Below are 26,979 nucleotides of genomic sequence, written 5' to 3'. Positions count from 1 at the left end.
ACAAATTTAGACTTCAGCAAGGCGCTGGAGTTGGGGCTCTCAATCGAAAGTGCAGTCGGGGACTCAGAAGAAATCAAGGAAGCACAAAATGGTGCCATTCTTCATTCTTCGCATTGGGAGGGAGCCTAGAAATGGCGTGGAAGCACAGGGCTCCGGGGAAAGGCGGGAAAAGCCGCCATTAACAGACCAGCAAAAGTAATGGTTTAACAGATAAAAACCACATTAATAATAGCAGAATTGGAACCAGGCAGCCTGCAAACAAACGACAGTTTAGAAAAACCGAGTGTTTACACTGCCATTGCAACGGGCACATTATGCAATATTGTAAAGAAAGATTGAGGCAAAATTTCAAACAAAAAAGCAGAAGTCTTGACATTTATGTAATGGAGGAACCAGAAGAAACAGAGTCAGATATTTACTCATTACACAACTTGAAAATGGATAAAACAGAGAAGTCAACAGAAAACCCATTTGAATGGAGGCAGATATAGGCTCATCCATGACAGTCATAGGGGAACACATGAATGGAGGAGCTCACTCACTAAAGCTGGAAAACTCAGATGCCAGATTAAAGACGTATACAGGCAAAGACTTATGAGTGAAAGGTATAAGCAAGGTTCCTGTACAATATAGAAGCTAGTCTGCTAATCTACCTCTCATGGTGATAGCAGGCAGAAGACCCAGTCTCCTCGGAAAAAACTGGTAAGAGAGATTAATCTTGAGAGACTACTGAGATCTCAATCAGAGGCAGGAAATATTGCTGTTTGGAAAAAGGAGCACATAAAGGCCAAACAAAAGAAATCATAGAGCTGATGATTTAGGACAGAGTTCGAGTTGAAGTCAGTAATCTCCAAAAAGAAAAAGAAAACACGCTGAAGGACTTTCACATATTGCAAGATTCCCTCAGATCCCAATTTGTACCACCAAAAAGGTAGAGGAAGAACAGGAAGAATTCCACATATCTCTGGCTGAGAAAACACAACAATACTTAATTCTCCAGGAAACAACTAACAACTATAAAAGAAATGGAAGAGCTGAAGAACCAGCTACGTGAAAGCCAAGAAGCTTTAAAAACAGAGACCCCTGAGTTTTCAAAGGAGCTGACAGATGAGGAGATGCTTGAAGACTCAACCACCAAGTTCACTCAGGTTGAACTCATACCTGAGCCTAGTCTGGCCAATAGGGAAGTTGAAGAGGAAGCCAAGATTAAAGTCAGCGCTGCCAAGAAGAAAACCCATCAAAAGAAGACACGTAGGAAGAAAATGCAAAATTATTAACAAGGCCCCAAATTTTTTTTACACAACTGGAAGCTGATCATTTCATGCTAAATTTAGCCTTGGCCAACATCCTGATTCTCAGAACCTGCCTCATAGCTGCCCTTTATATTCTTAAACTTGGAAGGGAGGGGCAGCAGGAGTGCATGCAATTGGGCCTGAAAGGGGATGAAGATATTGCACAGGTAGAAGGAACTCCTCTTGCTTTGGAAGTACCTGTAGAACCTATTGAGCCTGAGAGAGTCGAAGAGGCAAACTTACAGGTTCCTACTGAGGAGCCTAGTGGACAGACAACTCCTGAGAGGGAGGCCTCAGATAAATCATCCAAAGTTGTAGAACTACGATGGTCGACACGTTTGAAAAAGCCTCCTGACAGACTGAGTTTGTAAATAATTTATTTATGCAAATAGTTAATACACTGTAAAATGTACTTTCAAGTAAAGGGGGAGGGATATGGTAATCTGAGGTGTAATACACCTTTAAGAGAATGTGAACAGATTGACCACATGACTGTAAGACCCAATAGCTGTGTAGCGCTGGCCACCATGTTAATGTTAATCTAGAGTAGCGTCGGGTTGGAGAAGCATACATCATGTTAGTGCTCTGTTGTCTGTGTGATTAAATAGTATGTGCTTAATTTCATGTTGGTCTCTGCATTTGCAGTTCAGGATAATCAACTCATCTGCCAACAGATAAGTGTGCAACTGGTTCGGGAGCAAAGCAACCCTATAATAGAACATAACACTAGAGGGCAGGAATTAAAAAGGTGCAATAATATAGACCACCAACTAGTGGAAGGGATGTAGAGAAACAAATCTATGATGAAGTTATAGAGAGGTGCAAGAATTACAATGGGGGACTTCAATTATCCAAATATAGACTGGGATAGGAATAGTGTAAAGGGACATGAGGGGCAAGAGTTCCTGGAATGTGTTCAAGATAATTTTCAGCAGCAATGTTTTTCTGGTCCAAAGAGACAACACTGTTCTGGTCCAAAGAGAATACCGTTGGACCTGGTTCTGGGGAATAAATTGGCCCAAGTGGATCAAATAGCAGTGGGAGAGCATTCAGGGGACATCACAGGCAGTGTTAAGGTATATTCCCTTGAACGGGAAAGGTAGGACAAATAAAACCAGAACACCCTGGATCACGAGAGAGATAGAGGTGAAGATGAAAAGGAAGAAGTGCGCCGACAGCAGATGTCAGGTAGAAAATACAATAGAGAATCGGGCTAAATATAGAAGGACCAGAGGGGCGGTGAAAAAACTAATAAGAAAAGCAAGTAGAGAGCATGAAAAGAGACTGGTAGCTCATATAAAAGAGAGTCCCAAGGTCTTCTGTAAGTATATATAATAAAGGAAAGGATAGGGCCGATTAGGGATAAAAAAAGGGGACTTACACGTGGAGGCAGGAGAAATAGAGGAGGTATTAAATGAGTGCTTTGCATCTTTCTTTACAAAGGAAAAAGATGCTACCCAGGCTGACGTGAGAGGAGGTAATTGGTACACTAGATGAATTTACAATTGAGAAGCAGGTGGTGTTAGAAAGGCCATCTTTATTTAAAATAGAGAAGGTACCAGGACTGGATGAGATGCATCCAAGTGTACTGAGGGAAGTGAGAGTGGAAATTGCAGAGGCACTAGTGATAATCTTCCAGTCTTTCTTAGACACAGGGTAGGTGCCAGAGGACTGGAGAATTGCGAGTGTTACATCCTTGTTCAAAAAGGGGTGCAACGATAAAGCCGGCAACTACAGTTTGACTTTAGTGGTATGGAAACGTCTGGAAACTATATTTTGGAACAAAATCAATAGTTACTTAGACAACTGCAAGATAATTAAAGAAGTCCAGCATAGATTAATTCAAGGAAAGTCATGTTCAACTAACTTCTTGGATTTCTTGAGGAGGTAACAGAGAAGGTGGCTAAGGGAAATACTGTTGATGTGGTGTATATGGATTTTCAAAAGGCATTTGATACAGTGCCACACAACAGACTTGTGAGCAAAATTCTAGCACATGGAATAATAAGGACAGTAGGCACTTGGATAAGAAATTGACTGAGTGACAGGAAACAAAGAGTAGTGGTTAATGGATGTTTTTCAGTTTGGAGGAAGGTTTGTATTGGAGTTCCCCAGGGGTCAGTGTTGGGACCCTTGCTGTTCCAGATATATATTAATGACCTAGACTGCGGTGTTCAGGCAGGGCATGATTTCAAAATTTGCAGATGATATGAAGACTGGAAGTGTTATAAACAGTGATGAGGATAGCTATGAGCTTCAAAACGACATAGACATGTTGGTGGATTGGGCCGATGAAGCTCAATGCAGAGAAGTGTGAGGTGATTCATTCTGGCAGGAAAAATATGGAGAGATGGTTTAAAATAAAGTGGGAAACTCTAAAGGAGATGCAGGAACAGAAGGTCCTCGGTGTATATATAAATAAGTCATTGAAGATGACAGGGCGAGTTGAGACAGCAGTTAATAAAACATTTAGTATCTCAGGCTTTATCAATGGGGGCTTTGAGTACAAGAGTAAGGAGGTCATGTTGAACTTGTGTAAGACACTTGATAGGCCTTATCTGGAGTACTGTGTTCAGTCCTGGATGCCATACTTGAGGAAGTATGTGAAAGCATTGGAGAGAGTACAGGGGAGATTCACAAGAATGATTCCATGGATGAAGAACTGCAGCTATGAGAATAGATTTGAGAGGTTGCGACTGTTTTCTTTAGAGAAAAGGCGGTTGAAAGGAGATTTGATAGAAGTATTCAAGATCCTGAGGGATTTGGACAGGGTAAAGAGTGAGAAACTGTTCCCACTCAAGGGAGCATCAAGAACTAGAGAGCATAGATTCAAAATAATTGGCAAAGGAGCAAAAGTGAGGAAAAAAATTTCATCCAGACGATGGTTGAACTTCCTGCGAGGGTGGTGGAGGCAGGTATTCAAAAAGGAATTGGATGGCTATGTGCAAGGTTACAGGTTAAGGCAGGGGAATGGCACTAGGTTGAAGGCTCTTTCATACAGCCAGTGCAGACTTGATGGGCCAAATGGACTACTGCGCTGTAAAGATTCTGTGAATTATGAATAAAAGTTGGAAAATATACTGCAGACTACTGTGGGCGGGGGGAGGGGTGGGGGAGTGGGTGGGGGAGGGGGTTAGTGTGGAGGGGGGCCGGGGATGCTTTATATATGGTGATGAAGGCCCTGTCTGTTTTAAGTTATCACTTCATGTCATTAATGCTTTATGTACCAGAAATGGGTATATGATATAAAGTGAGCAGAGATCCTACTAACAAATCCAGTGAAAAGAGGAATTAGTTATTTTGTGAGAAAAGTGTAAAATTCAAGATTGGGGAAAGAAGCAAGTGAGTACAATTAGATTAGGTAGGCCAGGTTGAGAAAAGCACCACCATGAACTTCATAAGTGGATGGCCAGTTTTGGTGCCACAACAATCTACGATTCCATCAATCGTGTTTGTTGTCTTTGGGATAGAGAAGTTTAGCATGATGTAATGAAAGTTTCCAAGATTATGGAGGGAATTAACAAAAAAAAAAATGCAGGCAGACTTGGATGAAGGGCCTGAGCACATTGAAGCAAAATTTGCTGATGATACAAGGATAACTGGAAAAGTAGGTTGTGAGGAGGATACAATCTGCAAAAAGGTACAGATAGGTAAAGTTAATGGACAAAAATTTAACAGTGGCAAATATTGTGGACAAATGCAAGGTTATCCACTTTAATGATATGCCTTTAAGGGATAGCAGCAAGATATCAATAGAAGGGAAATGCGCTCTGCGATCCAGTCTTAGGCCAGGAGGTTCAGCGGTCCAGCCACAAGACCATTGACTTTTGCTGGGGTTGGACGAACCTGGTGGTGGGCAGGGCCATAAAATCCTGCCCATAGTTTCATTTTGTTTTGAGCAGAGCATACACACACAGCTCTGATGTATTCATGCTTCATACCTATGTATAACTTGTCATGGGCCTAGTCTTAATAAATGAACTCACAATGTATTTACCCAATCCCTTATGAGTGATTAATGATTATATCATTATAATAACACGATAAGAAAAATAGAATAGCATACTATTTTTTTTAATGGAGAGAGACTGCAGACTACTGCAGTGCAAAGGAATCTTAGTGTCCTTGTACCTGAAATACAAAATGTAAGCATGCAGATAGAAATTAGGAAGGCAAATGGAATGTTGTCCTTTATTGCCAGGGGTTTGGAGTATAAAAGTAGAGAAGTCTTGCTGCAATTGCCACCCCTCAAATACTGCTTACAGTTTTGGCCTCCTTATTTAATGTGGGATATACTTGCATTGGTGGCAGTTCAAATGAGGTCTACCAGGTTGATTTCTGGGATGAAGTGGTTGTTTTATGAGGGAATGTTGAGCAGGTTGGGTTTAGACTCACTGGAGCTTAGAAGAATGAGAGGTGATATTATTTAAAGATATAAAATCCTGAGGGAGCTTGGCAGGGTAGATGTTGAGAGGATATTTCCCCTTATAGGGGAATCTAGAACTATGGAACACATTTTCAAAATAAGGGGCTGCCCATTTAAGATACACGTGAGGAGTAATTTCTTCTCTCAGAGGGTAATGAATCTTTTAAATTCTCTACCCAAGACAGTTAGGAAGGCTGAGTCATATTTAGGGGGAGATGGTGGCTTAGTGGTATTGTCACTGGATTAGTACCACAGACCCATGGTTATGCTCTGGGGAACTGGGTTTGAATTCCACCATGGAAGATGGTGGAATTTGAATCCAATAAATGTCTGGAATTAAAATCTAGAATCATGGTCAATTTTCATAAAAACCCATCTGGTTCACTTTAAGGAAGGAAATCTGCTGTCCTTACCTGGTCTGGCCTATATATAATTCCAGATCCACAGCAGTGTGGTTGACTCTTACAAGCCCTCTGAAATGGCCTAGATAGCCACTCAGTTTATCAAGGCAGTTAGGGATAGGCAATAAATGCTGGCCTAGCCAGCGATGCCCAAGAATAAAAAAAAATATTCAAAGGCTGAGTTTGAAAAAAATCTGAAGATGGGTTATAGGGAACGGGCAGGAAAGTGGAGATGAGCTAAAATCAAATCAGTCATAATCTTATTGAATGGCGGAGCAGACTTGAGGAACCATCTGAACTACTCTTGCATCTTATCTCTTAAGTTTTTGTGTTCAGATGTAAAACATGTGAAATATCAAGAAACATGAGAATGTGTAAGAAGAGAAGCCAGGGAGAGTAGAGTTGGGAAATGAGTTGCCAAAGAAATTAATTGAATTAGAGAATCGAAACAGGGTCAAGGGATAATTGGATGTGTTTTTTGCATAGGAACAGGAGTAAGCCATTTACTCTTTGAGCCTGTTTCAATGAGATCATGGCTGATCTGCAACCTAACTTCATGTACCTGCCTTTGTCCCTTATCCTTCAAATCCTTCAGTTACCAAAAAACTATACATCCCAGTTTTAAAATTAAGGCTAGAATTTTATGTTGCAGGATCGGGTGCACGGCCAACCTGACCTCACGTGAAATCGCATGAGGAAACATTGGTTGTGTGTCTCAACGTCACCATGCCATATTACGCTTCTGATTCCCACGCATGCCCACTGACAATTAAATGGGCAATTAAGCCCTTTAAAAAGGCAATTGATTGAAATGTTATGTGGCCTGTGAATTTTTGCAGTCTGTGCTCGGCCAGGCGGCCATCTGGTTTTTAAGTGATACTCAATCCAGGGTGGGATAAAAGTCAACCAGAGCCGTGGCTATGTGAGTTGGTAGACATTTAAATGAGAGTTGGTTGTAGGTGCTTTTCTGACAGTTATTTGCTTTTTCTGTGTTTGGAGGACTCTTTGGCTTATAAGCTATCTTAGAGGCTCTCTACTGAGTTCACCCTTCAGGGCATTATCCTGTGCCATTTGTATGCCAGCAAATGGGGATTGTCTACTCCACTGGAGGAACCTCTTCCTCTGAGAAGGAGAGGGCCAGAGGGATAGGAGGGCTGTTGTCCACAGGCAGCATCCCAAAAGACGACCTGTGGGAAGAGAGGCGCAGCCACATTGAGTACAGGGCCAGCATAAAGTCCAAGGTGGAAGGGTCCATAGAAGATGCAATCATCCTGCAGCCAGAGTCTAAAAGCAGCGCTTCGGCTACCTAGAACATGTTCGAGGTCCAGTGCTGAAGGAGGCTCTGCCTCTCTAGGGACACTGTGATCTCCAATTGCCACTTGATTGGACCACAGATTGCCTCAAACTGTGTCGGTGGCCACCCTATGCCTGTGACCCTTAAGATTGCTGCGGCCCTGAACTTTTTCAGCCTCCAGTTCTTTCCAAGGATGAGTGGGTGATCTATATGGTGTTTCCCAATGTGCTGCCCACAGCTGCCCCAAGCTGATCACTGACCCTCTGTTCAGAAGGGTCAGGAACTTCATTTATTTCCAGACCAATGAAGCCAGCCAGTGAGAGAGTCAGAGGCTTTGTTGCAATTGCTGGGTTCCCCTGCATCCATGGAACCATAGATTGCATTCATGTGGCCATAAAGGTGCCAGGTGAGCCAGCTGCCTTCATCAACAGAAAGGGCTTCTACTCCATGAACGTCCAGATTGTTTGTAACCACAAGACACAGATTTTGCAGGTCTGCACCCACGTACTCTGGCAGTTGCCGTGATGTGTACATCCTGCAACAATAGCCAAGGCTATTCATCACTCCAGCTCAGTTGGATAGTTGGCTGCTGGGTGACAAAGGCTATACCCTGAAAGGGTGCCTCATGATGCCAGTCAGACACTCAAGGACAGAAGTGGAGGACAGGCACAATCAAAGTCATAAGGGCAGTAATTTAGAGTATCATTGGGCTGCTGATGAGGTTCCACTGCCTGGATCGATCAGGGGAGCACTGCAATATCCTCCAGAGTGCGACTCGCTTATTGTCATTGTGTGCTGCACTTTGCATAATTTGGCTCTCTCAAGGGGGTACTCAGCTCCCCAGGTTCGAGAGGACGACTCAACTGATGGATCTGATAAAGATCCGGAGGAGGCACAGGATGAGGACGTGGCTGCAGAAGTGAGGAGCCTTGTGGGAGGCAGAGAGACCTTGATTCTCTGTTCTTTTGGCCAGGCATCCAAGGCAGGGCTTGAAAGTGAGAGCAAAGATGACTCCTCATTACTGACTATTCCTGATGAGGTCATCCTGTGACCCTTATGTCAAGTAATGACCTCTTGAAATAAAATTTGCAGCCCTTCCTGTCTGTCACAAGCCACTCCCATGCCCAACACCAGTGAGAAACATGAAGCACATTCAGACCATGACATATAATGACATCTTTAAATGGTGGTCACGTTTATACAATTTTAACATGGAACACGTTTAACTGAAGTTATATTACCTGTGACAAACCCTTTTGTGTTTATAGTGTTGTAAACTTCTCCTTGCAAGTGCTATATGTTAGTGCCTCCCCCCAATCCCCCTACTGCTTCCACTCCCCCTGCACCTCACTGGCAGCAGCATTAGAGGCAGCTTGCTGACTGTGATGTCCTGTTGGCCCTGATGATCTTGGCGGACGTCCTCTGACTGACAGAGCCTGTGCAGGCATCGCCTGGGATGGAGCGTCCAGCGTCAAGTCTGGGCACACCTCAGTCATCATGGCCTCATTAGATGCCATGGGCACTACAGAGGGGTGGAGAAGCTTCTGCCTTCATCTGGAGTGCCCTGAGAGGAGTCCACAGATGCGACATGTGACTGGTCTGCCAGCGTGAGATTGGTTTGAACCTCCCTGCTCATCACTGATGGACAGGCACATCTGGCAGTGAGCTGCTGAGATCACTGCCAGTGAGTGAGTTTTAAGGTTCGAGTTCAGCTCCAGCAACCCCTGATTCTGGTCCTGGAGCTGCCTTTGAATGAGACTCGGCACTGTCTCAATGGAGGAGGCTGTGCACTCAGAGCTCCATGTCAATGTAGTGCTCAGACTTTGCATGGACTCCTCGAAGACAGAGACCATGGGATGCAGACCCTCAGGAAAGCCCGTCAGATCCTCACGCACATCCAGCTAGATATCCAACATCTGCAGCCTGATGGACAACTCCAGAGGCTCATTAGCTGCCTCAGACTCTGCATGGTCCTTGTCCCCAGCAGGCAGACTGACTGCCAGTACCCAGGGCACTCTCTGCTTCCACTAGCTCCTCATCCGAGTGTGATGTGCCTTCATCACTATGCACTACTAACTGATCCGATGAGCTAATGCCCATCAATGTGCCTGTATCTGTAATGGTGCTTGGTTCGGAGAGATGATGTGACACAGGTGCATCTGTCCGTGCTTCCTCCTCGGGTGTCAAAAGAGAGTCCTCAGGGTCTATCGGGCATTGTGAGGATGGTACGTCTGAGGGAGGAAAAGAATATATCAGTTGATTACATTGTAACAAAGTAACTGTACATGACCTACAGTTGCTTGTCAGAATGGACAACTGCCTCACTGAGGCATTGTGATTGGACGAGCAACAGGGACTCTTGATTTGAGCTTCTCATTGGAGATGTCACAATCACATTTTTTACATAATTCCCCAGTCCCTCACCTGTCCACTGGACTCTTACCTTCCTCCGAGGTCCCTGCCTTTCCGTGACCTGTGGACCTTGCTCCACACTCGCATTTCATGACCAGGGCATCCATCTCGAATTTGGAAATTATCAGTATGTTGGGGACCCTACCACCTGTTCATGCACGCTCCAGTGCATTATGGATTGTCTTGTCCTGTACAGGCAAAAGTGCATTCATCTACCTGCCTCTACCCTCTACCTGCCACACCATCCCAGTCTTGCAAGCACGACCCCACCCCAAGGAGACCCAGGTTGAGGTGCCTGTCAGATTAGCACAACTCACCCTTCTATACACACAAGGCAAGTGGGCACATCTCCCAGCCTTGGCACACAAGGGGTTATGTGCCATTTGGCACTCTGTACCTCAGACCCTTGAGTGCCATGATGAACGGCCACCCTCCAAGACATTGACACACAGTTCCATGCCAAGTTGGTACTCATTCTTGTGGAACATAGAATATCATTGAGTCATTTTCTGCTCTGGATCCATGTGTGGTGCACAACATCATGCCTGCTCACCTGGGCAACTACCTCCGCCCAGGCCTTCTTTGCCTCCTCTTGCCATCCCATGGCATAAGCATGTCATGCTAGGCACTCACGGCCTCCATTAGAGTATGCAGGCACTCTTCAGAGAATCAGGGTGCAGAGTGTCCACTGCAATTGCCCTCACACCTGGGGTGCCCAGTGGGTGCTGAGGCCATCACTCTTGCCAAGCATACAATCTTGCAATCTCTCATTGACAGCTCCCTAAGGTTCCTCCACAACTCCTAGCAGTCTTAAGGGAGCTGCACAGGGTCTTTAGATCTTTTAAATGCCCCCTCCGGGTATTTGCCTGATGCCCACCCCCAATGGCAGTGCTGAGCCAATGTCCAGATGAGCTTCACATTGGCTGTCCTTAATTGGCCAGCCAGCGTGGCCAATGTGGGAGTAGATAATGCATCCACTTCTAGGCCTGCCAATCGTGAACGCATGATGTGTGTAAAATTCAGGCCTAAGAATTGATACAGCATCAATTGTTGCTTGTAGAGGAGTTCCAAACTTCTACCACTCTTTTGGTGTGGAATTGTTTCCTGATTTCACCCCTGAAAGTTCTGGCTCTAATTTTTACACTCTGCCCCATAGGCCTAGACCCTCCCCCTACAAACCCCCTCCAGCCAGTGGATGGATAGTTTTTATCTACCCTATCTTGAAGACTTTGGTCAAATCATTCCTTAGTCTTCTAAATTCTGGGGATATAATCTTGGTTTGTGTAATCTCTCCTCCTAGTGTAAAGTCCAGGTATATTTTGGTAAATCTATGCTGTGCTCTCTCCAAGGCCAATATATCCTTCTTAAGGTGTGGTTGTGGGATCATGTAGCTCTGTCTATCGCTTGCTGCTTATGCTGTTTGGCAAACAAGTTGTTCTGTGTTATAGCTTCACCAGGTTGACACCTCATTTTTAGGTGTGCCTGGTGCTGCTCCTTGCATGCCATCCTGCACTCTTCATTGAACCAGGGTTGATCCCCTGGCTTGATGGTAATGGTAGAGGTGGGGGATATGCCAGGCCATGGAATTACAGATTGTGGATGTACAATTCTGCTGCTGCTGATGGCCCACAGAACCTCATGGATGCCCAGTCTTGAGTTTCTATTTTTGTTCAAAACCTATCCCATTTAGCACGGTGGTAATGCCACACAACAATGTGAAGGCGGGACTTGGTCTCCACAATAATTTTGCGGTAGCCTTTCCACCGATACTGTCATGGACAGATGCACCTGCGGCAGGCTGGTTGATGAGGTTGAGGTCAAGTATATTTTTCCCTCTTGTTGGTTCCCTCACCACCTGCTGCAGAACCAGTCTAGCAGCTATGTCCTTTAGGATTCAGCCAGTTTGGTCAGTAGTGGTGCGACCGAGGCATTCTTGGTGATGGACATTGCAGTTCCTCCACCCAGAGCTTATTCTCCACCCTTGCCACCCTCAATGCTTCCTCCAAGTGGCGTTCAACATGGAAGAATGCTGATTCATCAGCTGAGGGAGGGCGGTACGTGGCAATCAGCAGGAGGTTTCCATGTTTGACCTGATGCCATGAGATTTCATGGGGTCCAGAGTTGATGGTGAGGACTCCCAGAGCAACTGCCTCCTGATTGTATACCACCATGCTGCCACCTCTGCTGGGTCTATCCTGCCAGGACGTACCTGGGGATAGTGATGGTTGTGTCTGGGACATTATCTTTTAAGATATGATTCCGTGAGGATGACTATTTCAGGCTGTTGTTTGACTAGTCTGTGAGACAACTCCCCCAATTTTGGCATCAGCCCCCAAAATGTAAGGAAGATTTTGCACGGTCGACAGGGCTGAGTTTGCCGCTGCCATTTCCAGTGCCTAGGTCAATGTCAAGTGGTCTGTCTGGTTTCATTCCCTTTTTGAGACTTTGTAGTGGTTTGTTACTGTGTTGAGTGGCTTGCTAGGCCATTTTGGGGGGCATTTAAGAGTCAACCACATTGCTGTGGATCAGACCAGGTAAGGATGGCAGATTTCTTTCCCTAAAGGGCATCAGTGAACAACAAGCGACAATGGTTTCATGGTCATCATTAGACATTTAATTCCAGATTTTTATTGGATTCAAATTCCACCATCTGCTGTGGTGGGCTTTGAACCTGGGTACCCCGACTCTCTGGATTACTTGCCCAGCTACAGTACCACTATGCCTTCACCTCCCCCTTGGCAGAGTAGATAGGGGGGAACTATTCCCATTGGCGGAAATATCAAGAATCAGAGGGCACAGATTTGAGGTAATTGGAAAAGAAGCAAAAGCAATAGGAGAAAAACCTTTTTCACACAGTGAGTGATTTGGGCTGGAATGCACTCTCTGGGAGTGGTAGAGGGCAGGTTCAATTGAGGCATTCAAGAGGGAAGATGATGATTATTTTTAAAGAAATATGTGCAGGGTTATGGGGCGAAGGCACTTGGTGAAATGCTCGTTCAGAGAGCCGATGCAGACACGATGGGCCGAACGTCCTCCTCTGCGCTGCAACAATTCTGTGAGTCTGTGATTACATTAAAGGCATGGTTACGACCGGTTCATGGGTGAGGTTCCCCCAAGTTGTTATGATGGCGGACAAGGTTCGCAAATTGTTATACTCCCAGATGAGGAGGGATGAACCGGCTCCCCTTCCTCATTCAATCCCCTCGGATGGGCACAAGGTTAATTTAAAAAGGATCCCTTCCCTCATTGATACCTTTTCCCAGTCCAAATGTATTTATGTTTCAAAAGGAGCCAATTTAACCAGGCTTTCATGAGACAAGGAAAGAATGAATTTGTTAGTTATTAAACATGAGAAAAAATATTAAAAACACAATGCACATACACACAGATTAGAAATTAGAAGTGAAGGTTAAGAAAAATTTGTATGAATCAGCATTTTGGTTTGTCCGTGAGGAGTAGATGGTGAAACATTGTAGCTGTTATGTTGGATGATTCCAGTAGAACTGATTTGGGCAGTTGAGCACTGGGTTTGGAGATCTTTGGTTCTGCAGGTTAACTGAAAGGACTTGTCCTGTTTCCTTTTTGACTGTGGCTTTGCTTAACTTGTGACTTGCCTCCAGCAGTCAGAAAGAAAGGACTTCTTTTAAATCTGCAAGCGCAGGATTGCCTAGTTGATATTCTTCAGCTGTGACCTTCATAGCACACCCTCGCATATCAGGCTTGGAACACCAAAACTAGTACACAGAACTAGGGTTGTAGTTGGCTTTTTAAACCCCTTTCCCTAAGTATTCCTGGAAGGGAAAAAGCAAACATGTCTTTCACACCGACCTGCTTTTTTTTCAACTCACATCATGTCCACAGTCTACGATATAACTCTCAGGGGATGGTTTTTGCTAAAATGGTAACCAGCCTTCATTATCCCCACAACCATAGGAAATTATAGTTCAGTTTTTGCATGACACCTTTTCCTTTGAATTGTCTCTGTGTGAAGTAGGCCTTGACATCTTTTAGGTGCAACATTCCTTTCTCCGGACTCTTTGGTGAAGTGTAATCCACATAGGAGTTTTCCAGCAAGTGGTTACTTTACATTTTCAGCCAGCTTTCGCTTGCATGTCCTTTAGTTTTTACAAAAACACTTGTCTTGCTTAAAAGTTGAATATATATGTCAGTGTTTTGGGCTATGTTCTGCTGTCATGACAGCCCAATATGAATGCAGAATAACTAATCTGTGAAAACAAGCTGAGTTTGTTAACCCTGCTGCTCTGTTATTCCTAAGAATTCTGATGTTATCATTTATAACCTTAGTCCATTCATTCATAATTCTTCTACAATTAAGGCTAATGATGGCAAGGAACAAATTGATTAGCTTTCTGCATGAAGGGAAAACAACGTCAATAGTATTGCTTGAAATGATCTAATTACTACTGTAAAAATAAAACTAATGAGTCAGTGCAAATCAATGTGCTGATGGAGCCATGGAAGCTACCCAAATATTGTATACAAGTTAATGTTTCCATCTTGGCAGATAAACACAAATAAACATTGAAGGGTGTGTTTTGGGTATGCAGAAATATTGCCTCCAGTTTACAGATGAGTAGAAAAGGTTATTTTCTGGTTAATTGTACTCTTGGTGTTATCGTACCTTCAATACTTAAAAGAAAATAGACTTCTATATGTTTGTCAGTGTACTTTGATTTTTTCATTCAACTAAGGTTATTTTCTACGTTTTGCGATTCATATAGAATTTATGACAGTTCTCTGATTTGAGTTCTTTCAACTTACAGGCGGAGTTAGATTTGAGCAATCTATCCTCAAGCTACATCTTGCAATTTGATCCATTTTTTTTTATCATTTTAAACTATGTTTGTGATTGGTTTACCATGCAACATATTATAAGATTTCATATCACAAAATGTGGCCCTTTTATTATTCCATTCCAATGCTCTGATAAGAAGGGACAGAAAATGCACTAGTTTTCACCGAACAAATAGATGGTAATTTATGCTCCCCCCTCCTCATCACCCCCACCCAGAGTAGGTTTGGAGGCAGGGGGCAGTGTACAATCGAGTGCCACAGTGGCAACATTGTGCACACCACCTATCTGCCACTGCTGCTTTTAAAAAAAAAATCAGTGGCAGGGGAGGCACGGGCAGCCTGCCAATCTTGGGCCAACTGAGGCCCTTAAGTGGCCAGTGCTGCTGATATTTTACCAGCAGGTGCTAACGTTTACTAAGGGGAGGCCTCTTCGGTTTGGATACCATGTGCCCAATGGAGGTCACCCTCCCTCCCCCGCAAGACTCTCACCCCCACTGTGTATGCCTCTGTGCTCCCCCCCACTGCCCTCTCAAACCTAGCCCCCTCATCAGGGCTTGCCAGCCTGGCCCCAGAAAAGTCCAGACTTGTCTCCAAATACGTGGTTCCTTCATGTTGGGCACTGCCTGGAGTCCCAGCAGTGGCCACCGCTCCTAATAATGCGCTGGAACTAAATAACTGCCTCTCAATTGATTGGCCAGCAGCCTCGGAGACAGGACTTCCTCCTAGATGGTGGCACAAACCTGAGCCAATTAGCTGTTAAATCACTGCTGAGTGACCCAGCCAAGCGGAAGTGGGCTTGCCCTTGACTTTTTACCCAGAGGAGTGGGGCCTCTGCTTCCACATAAAATTCTGGCTGATGTTTTGTAATGTTACCTATAGAGTGGCATGTATTTCATGGACAACCATATTAGCCTGAGTTGGCATCCTTGCATCTACGGAAGATGATGGACATGCAACAAACAATCTCTTCAGGTCAGGTATCTTCATTCGGTCTCCTTTGCTGATGGCTGTGAAGACCAATCCTTGAGAGGCAGGTTCTGTCACAAGTGCTATACATGAAGCTGACAAGTAATATTGTGGGTTGTTGTTTTTGGCTTCTGTTGCCAAGCTGCTGTAGCCATTGGTCATTGTGAGGGCACACACCAACCCATAGGAGGTGTCGCTAGTTCCCTCTTTCCCCAGCTAGTGACTCCCAGTTGTGATAGTCAGTGTTTAGACCCTTCATCTTATGCTTGCTAGCATCTTCAAGTGGAGCCTTGGGCACCCCACTGGTTGACTGGCTCCAGCCACCTCACCATACAGAGAGTCTTTGGGAATGCAACCATCTTCCATCCTGCGGATGTGCCTGATCCACCAAAGCCACCTCTGTCTGGTTAGTGCCAGCCCACTTGGGAGATCTGCCTTTGAGAGGGCTGCCGCATTTGAGATTTTGCCCTGCCAGGATATACCCATAATCTTTAGAATTGTCTACCTAAACGGAGTTGGTGTATTTGGTGACCACTTTGGTGCCTTCGGAGATGGCATGTTTGGCCAATTCCCCTGACAGCATGAGGCAGATGATGCTCTGGATCTCCCTGGCCGAGATGGTGCAGAGCTTGTTGTAGTGAATGAAGTGCAAAGCCTTGGAGGCGATGCGCTCGAAAATGTCGACAACGAAGGAATTCATAACACTCATGGCCTTGGACGAGATCCTGGTGGAAGGGTGGACCTGGGTCAGCATCCTATACACGTAAATGGAACAGCTCTGCTTGCAAGATTTTCTCCACTTCTTAGGCGGCTTCTTGGTGACTTTAATCAGTGACAGTTTCAATGCCTTGTGGGACGCACCACCCTTCATCGCAGCCGCCACCTCAGGCATTCCACTCAACTCGGACCAACACAAGTCACAGCATGGATATATCCATAATGCACCACAGATTATAATGGTGGAAATTATTGAGTTTCTTTTTCTGGTAGCTGTAAGTCATCCATGTTTCACAGCTACAGAACAAGGTGCTGAGAACACAGGCCTTATAAACCACCAGCTTGGGCCTAAGGGTCAGCTTGGTTTTATCCCATATATGTTTCACGAGTTGGCCAAAGGTGTTAGCTGACAAGTTCTTATAATGATACAAGCCTTTGAGCTTATTTTCTGTTTAAGAATCACTCAAAAGAAATTGGCTACATATGAACATATGAAGTAGGAGCAGAAATAAGCCATTCGGCTTCTCGAGTCTGCTCCACCATTCGACAAGATCATGGCTGCTCTGTTTGTGTTTCAAATTCCACATTCCCATCTAACCCCGATAACTTTTGATTCCCTTGCCTAACAAGAATCTATCTGCCTCTGCCTTAAAAATATTCTATGACCCCACCTCCACCACCTTCTGAGGCAGAGTTCCAAAGTCACACAACCCTCAGAAAAAAATTCCCCTCCCTAAAAAGGGTGACCCCTAATTTTAAAACAGTGCCTCCTTGTTCTGGACTCACCCACAAGAGGAAACATTCTTTCCATGTCCGCCTTGTCAATCCCATTCAGGATTTTATATACTTCAATCAAGTCACCCCTCACCCTTCTAAATGCCAATGGAAACAAGCCCAGTTTGTCTAAACCTTTCCTCATAAGACATCCTGCTCATTCCAGGTATCAATCTAGTAAACCTCCTCTGAGCTGCCTCCATCGCATTTATATCCTTCCTTAAATAAGGAGACCAAAACTGCACACAATATTCGAGATGTGGTCTCACCAATGCCCTGTAGAAGTGAAGCATAACATCCTTAGTTTCATGTTAATTCCTCTTGTAATAAACGATAGCATTCCATTAGCCTTAATTATTTTCTGTACCTGCATACTAACTTTGTGACTCATGCACAAGAACACATAGGCCCCTCTGCACCTCAGAATTCTGCAGCTGTTCTCTGTTTAAGTAATGCTCTGCTTTTTTATTCTTGCTGCCAAAAAGTGAACAACTTCACATTTTCCCACATTATACTCTATCTGCCAGATTTTTGCCCACTCACTCATTTCATTCATTGGGTAGACATCTTGTGGGCTCTTATATTAAGATTAGGTATATGGGAACAATCTTACATTGTAAAGCCTGGAGACGTCAGGCGTTGTGTTGTCTACACGGCTGCTTAAAGTGAAAACTGAAACTAAAACTGGAACACACAAGACACGTATCATTTCCCTTTTAGTGATGCATACAGAGAGCGGAACTGTCCCAGATTTGCAAGAAGTGCAGTAGTGGGTGGAAAAAGGAACGTTTTTCTCATTTGCCCATAATGCTGTCAACTCACCACTTCCTCACAGCAAGCATCTTACTTACATTGCAGCCATGCATACACTTCTGTGCTTCCAGCCCAGGACTGCTGCACGGAAGACATGGCCCCGAAAGACAAGAAAACTGCTGCCCCCTGGTTTAGCAATGCTTTAGAGGCCCACCATGATGTCCTCTACCCATGCTCTGGCTACAGGAGGGACAGCAACATTATCAATCCTGCATGGGAGATGGTGGCAGCCGTGGTCAGTGCCAGCACCCATTGTCTTCAAACCCTACATAAGACCACTCACCATCTGCACATGCCAAGCATCCTTATCATCTGGCCTGGCAAGCATTCCATTTACACTTTTCCCATTTATATTCATGCAAGACAAGCTGGCACGAGAGAGGTGTCGCAGACTATTGCAGGAATGCCTGAAATCAAGCTTCTCACGGACTTTGAAAACAGCCATCAAGCTGGCCAGCGAGGATCAGGACCATTCCTGTGCTGACAGTGAGGTTGGTGGTGTTCCACCAAGTGAGGGTCCAACAGTGCAACATCCATTGGATGACCATGCTGTGAGTCAGCTCTCCTCTTTCACAGTCCATTACCATGCACAAATTCTCGCCTTGCATTCACAGGAACACCTGGGAAAGAACAGAGGGAGTCCATGACCCAGGGCCTCCAATCAAAACCCAAAGACACCTAAGAAGAAGAATGTGAAGGCCCATCACAGCATTTACCCACACCCTCCACCAGTGCAGAGATACACACCTCGGTGTGACCAAGTTTTAGACTAGCCTTGAGGTTGCAATCTGGTGAGCACATCACACTATCTGATCCCCAGCAGGCAGCAGCAGGGTCTTCCCAGGTTTCTGGCACTCAGAGAGCTGTTGGAGGCCAGAAATCTGCTGAGTCTGAGTCAGATGAGGAACCTATGGACTCGGCCATATCTCAGTTGTTGGAACAACAGAGGAAAGCTTGGGAACATCAGGAAGGGATGTCTGTTGCGCTCAGATTGTAAGGTACAATGGAGGAGGCTGTCTGCCTTCAGGCAGAGGTGATAGCACTGGCATGCCAATGCATTGAAGTCACTGGTTGGATGGTGGCTTCCATAGAAACCTTGGTCCAAGACATCACGGATGCCATAGTTGGCCTCCAGCAGTGTCAACACGAGATGGGTGTGGGGCAGCACCCCCTTCTCCTCAAGGAGCCAGCCAAGGGCCCTCGGACACCATAGAGAGGAGGATCAGGAGGTGCACACCCCGGGGCCATCCACCCAGGTGACTCCGGGACTGTCTAGTTCCAATCGAATTCCCTCTTCCTGTGACTCCAGGAGCTCCAGCTTCACAGGCCGCCGAGGGCACCACTGCCACACAGCAGGACCCCAAAAGCAGGCCTGGGCCCTCAAGGTCTTGGCTTTCCAGAGGAAGCCCATCAAGATCATCACAGACAGGGTGTAGCAGTCAGCAGTCTGCCTCCACCTCTGCTGTGGATGTCGAGGGAACACAAAGACAGGGTTAGGAAGCTATAGTTGCACAGCCTGGGCATGGGTGTTAATCACATGTACATAATGTTCACTATTGTAAATAAACTCCCAAGAATGTCTCCCTGTCTATGGCTACTTGTTCTGATGAGCAGTGCTCGTGTCACTCAGATATGAAACCTTGGTTCCTGCATAGGATAAAGGCAGGTGTCTCAGTCCAGAGCCTCTTCCTTGTGCAGTGTGTAACCTTCGGACAAAAGTTATGGTCCAGCTTCACACTCACTGGACATATTACTGATGCCTGCACATCGACAGTGCTCGTCATTGCTGACAGAACGTCATGGGCATGCATCAGAGTTCCCTATATCACATTCAAACTTTATGTGAAATCCTATTATTTTATGGTCACTATTTCTCAAAGGCTTCTTTACAGCAAGGTTACCAATTATCCCTTTCTCATTACACAACACTATATCCAAAATAACCCGATACCTAGTTGGCTTCTCAGCTGCTCCAGAAACCAATCTCGTACACACTCCAGGAATTCCTCCTCCACAGAATTCGTGCTGTTTTGGTTAACCCAGTCTGTGTGTAAATTGAAGTCACCCATTATTATTGTATTATCCACGTTACAAGCATCTCTAATTTCCTGATTTATAATGTGCACAACATTAGTACTGCAGTTTGGTGTCCTATAAACAACTCCCGTCAATGTTTGCTATCCTTTGCTGTTTCTTAGCTCCGCCTAAACTGATTCTACATTTTGATCCTTCAATCTATGATCCTCTCTTATCAATGTACTGATCTCATCCCTTATTAAGAGCACTACCTCACCTCCTATTCACCTATCCCTCCTAAATGGTGAATATCCTTGGATATTTAGTTCCCAATCTTGGTCACCCTGTAGCTATATCTCCGCAATGGCAATTAAATTATACCCATTTACCTCAATTTGTGCATTAAATCGTCACATTTTTGCTAATGCTAAGTGCATTTAGATAGAGTGCCTTTAACTCTGCTTTTTAACTTTATTCTCTATTCAAATCCTATTTGATGCTTGCCTATCCATTGTCTATCCTTTATTTTTGCTTTATATCTTGTTATTCCCTTTTACCAGTTTTGCTTCCCTCGAATCAGAGCTCCCTTTGTTCCCATCCCCTTGCCAATCTAGTTTAAATCCTCCCCAACAGCACCAGCAAATCTCCCGGTGATGATTTTAGTCCCAGTCCTACTAAGATGTATCCCATCCATCTGTCCCAGAGCCAGTCCCAATGCCTCAGAAATCTGATGCCCTCCCTCCTACACCAGTTCTCTGACCACATGTTCACTTGCTCAATTCTCCTTATTCTATGCTAACTAGCATGCGGAGCTGTAAGTGAACTGAGATTACTACTTTAGAAGTCCTGCTTTTCAATCTCCTTCCTAGCTCCCTGAAATCTGCTTTCAGGACCTCATTCCTCCTTATACCCAAGGTACTGATGTGGACTTCTGGCTGTTCGCCCTCCCCAGAAGAATGTCGTACAGCCATTTCATGACATAAAAACAAAAAAACTGCGGATGCTGGAAATCCAAAACAAAAACAGAATTACCTGGAAAAACTCAGCAGGTCTGGCAGCATCGGTGGAGAAGAAAAGAGTTGACATTTCGAGTCCTCATGACCCTTCGACAGAACTTGAGTTCGAGTCCAGGAAAGAGCTGAAATATAAGCTGGTTTAAGGTGTGTGTGTGGGGGGCGGAGAGATAGAGAGACAGAGAGGTGGGGGGGTGGTGTGGTTGTAGGGACAAACAAGCAGTGATAGAAGCAGATCATCAAAAGATGTCAACGACAATAGTACAATAGAACACATAGGTGTTAAAGTTAAAGTTGGTGATATTATCTAAACGAATGTGCTAATTAAGAATGGATGGTAGGGCACTCAAGGTATAGCTCTAGTGGGGTTTTTTTTATAATGGAAATAGGTGGGAAAAGGAAAATCTTTATAATTTATTGGAAAAAAAAAGGAAGGGGGAAACAGAAAGGGGGTGGGAATGGGGGAGGGAGCTCACGACCTAAAGTTGTTGAATTCAATATTCAGTCCTGAAGGCTGTAAAGTCCCTAGTCGGAAGATGAGGTGTTGTTCCTCCAGTTTGCGTTGGGCTTCACTGGAACAATGCAGCAAGCCAAGGACAGACATGTGGGCAAGAGAGCAGGGTGGAGTGTTACCAGGACTTACCCCATGAACCTAATTCGCTACTCTCTCTGTCTCACTCAGGCATTGTCTCCTTTTGTGCTGCTAACTACTGTGCAGTTTGAAAAGCCTGCCTCTTATATAGACTCTCTGATGAGTCACTAGCTAATTTAGCTTCCTGCTACAGTAATTAACACCAAATGAACCAACTATTTACAGCTGATTTTTGTCCACTGATTCACCATTTGCAAATCCAACTTCTATACAACCCTCTAAAGTGGCAGTATCTGAGCTAGCGGCTGCAAGTTTCAGGTTGGGTAATGGTGTTTCTTCCTACTCAATGTGCTTTCCCTGTTGGCTTTCAGCCTCAGACAACACTGGCTAGACAGGACGCAATGCTTGGTTATCTGAAAGCACAAGTGTGCAAGGATAGGTTTAGGTTAAGGGAAGCCAGGTTTGTGTGTGTATGTGTGTGTGTGTGTGCGTGTGTCGTGGGGATGTCATGTGGGGGTGGAGAAGGGAGGAAGAAAGAGGTGCATGTTTACACCATCTGCAGCTTTTATAATGTAACAGATTGTATGATGAGGGTGAAGTGGGAACTGAGCAGGTGCAATGGGCAGGAACATACCATCGATGGCTTCAGTGATGCTGCTGGGCACAGCCTCAGTAACAGCTGCTCCAATTGTTCCCAACATTCTCTCCTCCATAGGGGCCAGCACATGTAGCTGCACCTGTCCCCCCAATTGCTGCCGCTGCCATTTATTATGGGCCAGTTGTCCTGCAAAAGAGAGGAAAGTGTGTCAATGAGTGTGGTGCAATATATTTAGATGCTGTACCTATCACAGTTCAATAGTTGGCAATGTGTGCAAGCAGTGCTAAGCATTTGAGGTGAAGTAAATGAATGTGACATTTGAGTTATGGTTGATAAAGATTGTTGGTAGGTGAGTGAAGGAGGTATGGCGAATGAAGCAATGTTTGAGAATGGTAAGACATGGTACGTAAGGCTGCAATCACTGACCTTGACCACTTACGTGACATCACCAAACTTCTTGTGGCAGTTGCATCCAGCACCTCAGAATCAGACTGGTGGTATTGCCTACCATGGCCACCTGCTCCCACTGCCTTCTGAACACTTGTTTGAGGGGGCTCTTGGCCTCTTGAGGGAAGAGAACATCTTCTCTCCAGTCAACTTCCTGCACCACCAACTCCAGCATGGCCTCCAAAAACCTGGAGGCATCCTTATTGGCCTGTTGTGTCAATTATGTTCTTTCCTGAAGGTCTTGAAATCTTGTCCTGGTTTCAGGCCCTACTGCAGCCAAAATGCAACTCACCTTTAAGGCTAGCTTTAAGTGGTTCCAGCCTTGCACAAGCTTGAGCCCTCTTCTGAGGCTTGCAGACACTCTGCAACACATTCTGCACTGGCTGCACATCACAGTCGTTGAAATGAGAAGGCAGCATAAGATTTGTGTGCTGCCTGCACCAGTTTGAAAGGGGACAGGATTATCATGCATTCTGATTCTTGTGCCCGATTTAGGGGTTAATCAGTTTAGCCTACAAAGACTCCTTGAGACAGTTAAGTGAATGGTTTAAACAGTGGTCCAGAATTAAACATGTAGTCCTTAATATTTAAAACTCTATTGTCTTCCTCTGTTGGGCAAAATAGGCTGTTCTTTCAAAAATTAGTTTTACTGATGTTTAACAATCCACTGCCCTGTTTTAAAATGTTATTTTAATTATATTTTATGGGGTCCTGAAAGAAATGATGGTGCCAAGATATAATATCATTTTAATGTGATTTTAAAGGGCATTGCTGTTTCTGCAGAGATTAGTGTTGGGTAGACCTGTAAAACTGTGTGCATGTAATACAGAGATTCATATTCCAATCCCTGCAATGAGATTCACACCAAGTGTAGTGTTCTATAGTAATGCTAATGTTAAAACATTTCCAGCAAAATGTTAATGCTAAAACATTTTAAGCAAGATGCTATCTGACCACAGTAATGTTTCAAAGGACTAATATGTGCACCATGACTCTTTATGATGACCCCAGGCAGAAGTGTGTTATCTTATTTTGCAGTTGTGTGTTCAATTTAAAGCACTGGCCCAGGCTTGTAACTTGCTAATCTGAAAATGGATGGAAAAATAAGAATTTGAATAGGGTGCCAAAGCATATACTACAACCACTATAACAGTAACATAGCCAAAAGATATAGTCAAATTCAGCAAAACCCAGAACCAATTACCTGACGGTGGGACATAAGAAGATGGTGAATACTGTAACAGGAAAGGAAAAAGAGAAAATTGCAAAAAAAAATTGGAAACTTTCAGAGGGAAACTACAACAGACCCACCAAACTGGCAAAATTGAACAGAGATAGCTGAGGGAAATTATATGGAGATACCACGAGACCCAAGAGTTGAGGTCTAAAGGCAATAATTATGTTGGCAGATAGGTAATTGGTTGGTGAGTTTTATGTTTTTTTTCTCTAAATTAGGTACTAATTTAATAAAGGATTAGAATATATAAGCACAGTATTAAATTTATTGTTTAATGAGTTAAACTGCTTAATATAACTGCAAATAATTGGTGACTGACATTCAAAAACTTGAAACCTTAATTAGTTAAAGAAAATACAATAGAGATAGCAGGGCAGGTGATCTGTTGCAGCTGTAGCATGTGGGACTGATTGACACCACTGTGATCCACAGAAACAGTGGGCAGAATTTTACGAGTTGGCGAGTGGGGGTGGGGCCCGCTCGCTGATGCGTAAAATGACGTGCGGCGACGTCAGGGGCAACTCCCAACGTCACCGTGCCCGATTTAAATTTTCAGGAGGGCAGGAGCGCAACAAAATCAGCTCCGCGCCCACTGACCTGTCAACGGCCAGGGCGAATTGAGTAATTAATGGAACTGCCCGTCGGACCTTAAGGTTGGCGGACAGGCCAGGAGCCCCGGCGGGAAGTAGAAAAAACACGAAACCTCATCCGCGGGCGGGATGAGGTTTCATGTAGGCTTAAAAAATTTTAATAAATATTTTGTCAAAGTTATGAACCTGTCCCAGCTCATGTGATTTTGTCATTTGAGAAGACATGTAAGGGAACTTTTTTTTTCTATTTTTAATATATTTGAAAGGAGAGGCAATCTCCCTGAGGCAGCATACGCAAAAAAGCGCACCCTCGATTTTGGGATTTCCACCCCCCACCATCCGCACAGGGAGCACATTGTGCTTCCCTGCGGACGTCATGCTGACCGGGTCTTAATTGGCCCGCCCACGTAAAATGGCACCGCGCCTCCGATCAAGGGCGTTGATTGGAAGCGAGCCCATATGTGCCCACCCATCAACCTCCCCCACAACGGTGGGAAAATTCAGCTCAGTGAATGCTTGAAGCTCAAGGAACTTCAGCTCAGAGTTGATGAGCTGGAGTCTGAGCTTGGGATGTTGCAATGCACCAGAGACGGAAAAGGCTGCTTGGGTACTTTGTTCCAGGAGGCAGTCAAATCCTTAGATTAAGTACTTCAGATCTGGTCTGTGGCCAGGGACAAACGTGACTATGAGTGAAGCAAGTAAAGGAATACAGAAGGTAGTGCTAGAGGAGCCGCAGCCCATGCACTTGTCCAACAGGCTTGATGCTCCTGCAGCTTGTGTGCATGAGAGCAGGGACGGTAGGAAGGATGAGCAAACTGACCTCAGCACCATGGTACCGGGGACCATTCAAATTGGGGGAGTAAAAAGGAATGCAGTGGTAGTATCGGACAGTATAATGAGGGGCATGGATTCTGTTCTCTGCAGCTGAAAGCATGAGTCCTGAAGGCAGTGTTGCCTGCTATTTGCTTTGGATTGGAGAAGGAGGGGAGGGATCCAGTTATGATGATCTTCAAGAGTGACAACAAAATAGGTAGGACTAAGAAAGAGGTTCTGCTAAGGGAGTATGAACAGCTAGGGCTAAATTAATGAAACAGAACCACAAAGGTAATAGTCTCTGAATTACTACCTGAGCCATGAGCAAACTGGCATAGGTAAATAGGATCAGAGAGTGGAGTGCATGGCTCCAAAATTAGTGTGGGATAAATTGGTTTTAATTCATCTGGCATCAGTACTGAGGAAAGAGGTGCTGTTCCATTGGTATGCGCTTCACTTGAATCCCAATGGGACACAGTGCCCTTGTGAATTGAATATCTAGGACTGTGGAAAGGACATTAAACTAAATAAAGGTGGGGGTTGTGGTTCATGAGAGGAGAAATTTAGAAAGTTAAAGGACAGGGTAATAATGCAGTGTAGCAATATGGGTAATGATTACCAGAGTGTAACATGAAGGGACAATGCATACAAATGTAAGATTGCACCGCAAATAAGGCCAGAGTAAGAAAAAATGGTGAAAACATAGAACTAAAGGCTCTTCATCTGAATGCATGCAGCTCTGACAAAATAGATGATTGATGGTACAAATATAAATAAGTGAGCATGATTTGATAGCCATTACGAAGATGTGTAGGCAAGGTGACCAAGCCTGGGAATTGAATATATAAGGGTATCTGACATTTTGAAAGGAAAGAAAGAAATTAAAAGGAGGTGAGGTAGCTCTGTTAATAAAGGAAGGATCAGTTTGTAGTGAGAAGTGATCTTGGCATGGAAGATCAAAGTGTAAAATCAGTTTGGGTGAAGATCATGTTATGACCACAGTCAATGTCAATTGCTGCACAAACGAAATCCCAGAGGGAGACTTGGCTTTCAGGCCATACCTTTGTATTTTATTCTGAAAATGAGAAGAAAATGTATTGATCTCAGCGGCAAGAAGTCCAGTAGCACTTTTGGGATTTTAAAAATTGAAAAAAAAATTTTTATTAACAAGAATAAAAGAAAACTTAAGCACACAAGATTAATTAATTAATTAAGCACACAAACACAATTAAAGTTAGTCTTACAAAACATTCCCCCAAAAGGCTCCCTAATTGGTCAGACCCACAAGTAAACACCTACCAGGCAACACTCCCTTATAGATGTTTAACTATTAAGATCCAGGAATATTATCCAAGGCAATCTGTTGTAGCTTCAATAAAGGCGTAACACATGACCACTTAAACTCTCTCCCATTCTGTTGTGGAAATCCAAGACTTTAGTCCAAGATTGTTTTTTTCAGCCCAAGACTGGCTTGACTGGATGGCTGATTTAAACTGTATCTTCTCCCAGCATGGAGCTGTTTTCAGGAGATCTTCCTCACATAGCCAACAGCGCACATCTACTGCTAACAGCTCAACAGCTAGCAGCTGTCCACAGTAACTCTAAAATACCTTTCTCCCCCTTTCATCTCATATTCCATTGTTCTCACACCTCTGAAATTCAAATCCTTCCCAACATAAAATCTTTCATGTTTTTATTTTATCTCTGCTTTTGTGTCAATGAAATGTAATATACCCTCTTGTATTTACCTATGGAACTCCTGC

Source organism: Carcharodon carcharias, chromosome 4, assembly GCF_017639515.1.
Source record: "Carcharodon carcharias isolate sCarCar2 chromosome 4, sCarCar2.pri, whole genome shotgun sequence".
NCBI classification, from domain to species: Eukaryota; Metazoa; Chordata; class Chondrichthyes; order Lamniformes; family Lamnidae; genus Carcharodon; species Carcharodon carcharias.
The sequence above is the reverse complement of the archived record's forward strand: the minus strand, read 5'-3'. Positions refer to the sequence as shown.